The 1,494-nt window shown below is 37.1% G+C and overlaps 1 pseudogene; it reads left to right on the top strand.

Moving 5' to 3' along the window:
* Positions 1-1,115: 1,115 nt before the first annotated feature.
* On the top strand, positions 1,116-1,234 carry LOC118614663 (annotated as a pseudogene).
* The last annotated feature ends 260 nt before the right edge of the window (positions 1,235-1,494 follow it).

Below are 1,494 nucleotides of genomic sequence, written 5' to 3'. Positions count from 1 at the left end.
AATAACAACAATAAAACTGAATTCTTGATTACCTTCCCCAGAGATCTCCATCTAAGTAAACTGTACCACCATTTACTCTATGACTCCAACCCCAAATCTAGAGTCTCCTTCTCTTCCTTCCACATCCCATATTCAAACCACTAGCAAATTAAATTAGGCTTACCTTAAGAATATATTCCATTACTTCTCACCAAGTCCACAGCTACCACTCTTTACCTAAACTTTCATAAACTGCCATCTCGCTAACTACTAAAACTGCCTTATAACCAATACTCCGCTTCTGCTCCAGTCTGTTACAGCCAAAAACATGCAGATCATGTCATTTCCACATTTAAACTCTCCAGTGGCTTTTTATCACATGCAAAATAAAATTCCATACCTTATCTTGGTTTACGTGCTCTTCATAATATGGCCTTTGGCTTTATCTCCAAACTCATTTCCTTGTTTTCTCACTCTATACTGGCTGCCTTGCTGCTACTTGAAAATTATTAGCCACACTTGCTCTAAGCTTAGGACTTTTCCTATGCAATTTCCTCTGTTCCTCCAAGTATTCCAATGGGTGGTTCTCTCACTCACATAGCTCAGATGTCACCTGTCAGAGAAGCGTTCCTTATTTTATCTAAAATAGAATCCCTATTATTCTATCTTCTTATACTATTTCATTTTTTTCTCAAAGCATTTATTATTACCTTACATTGTATTACAAATTTATTTGTTAACTTTTTTTACCTTTCGTCTCTTACAGTAAAATATAAGGTTTATGATGGCAAAAACTTTGTTTTGTTTATTGTTTCCCCAGCTCTAGTACTTAGCACATACTAGGTAGTCAATAAATATTAGTTAAAGAAATAAATTAGTGCCTCCACATTTTACATCTTAAGTTTTGTGTGATTCCCAGTGTTTTCCAGTTTGGGAATATAATTCACTCACTAATTAACTGTTCTTAGATACCTCATCACGATTTGTAGTTCTACTTTCACTTCAAAGGCTATAAGACATTATAATTCAATTGCTGAATATTAAATTGGTCTAATGATGGAAACTGCCTCTCAGCCATCTCCAATGTGCCACAATGCCTGAAATTCCATAGCAAACCTATATAAAATTATTTCATTGTCTACGGCCATGCCACCCTGAATAAGCCCAATCTCATCTGACCTCAGAAACTAAGCAGAGTCGGGCCTGGTTAGTACTTGGATGGGAGACCACCTCGAAATACCAGGTGCTGTAGGCATTAAAAAAAAAATTATTTCCGCCCTCACAGCTTACAGTCACCAAACCTGAGATCACCTTATGGGGTAAGAATGGAGAGAACTATTGGAGGTACTAGGTAAAACCATTTGCTTTCGAGAAATGTAGCTATGATGCCAGAAGATGGATGACCCTCCGAGTTGTCAACACTGATCAGCTTGTCTAGCTATCTATCTGCTGGTAAGTATTGCACACAAAAGATACTGAAGAAATGAATTATATTGCAGATCCAAGCCCCAGAAC

This window comes from Rousettus aegyptiacus, unplaced genomic scaffold, assembly GCF_014176215.1.
Source record: "Rousettus aegyptiacus isolate mRouAeg1 unplaced genomic scaffold, mRouAeg1.p scaffold_m13_p_2, whole genome shotgun sequence".
Classification (NCBI taxonomy): domain Eukaryota; kingdom Metazoa; phylum Chordata; class Mammalia; order Chiroptera; family Pteropodidae; genus Rousettus; species Rousettus aegyptiacus.
The sequence above is the reverse complement of the archived record's forward strand: the minus strand, read 5'-3'. Positions and strand labels throughout refer to the sequence as shown.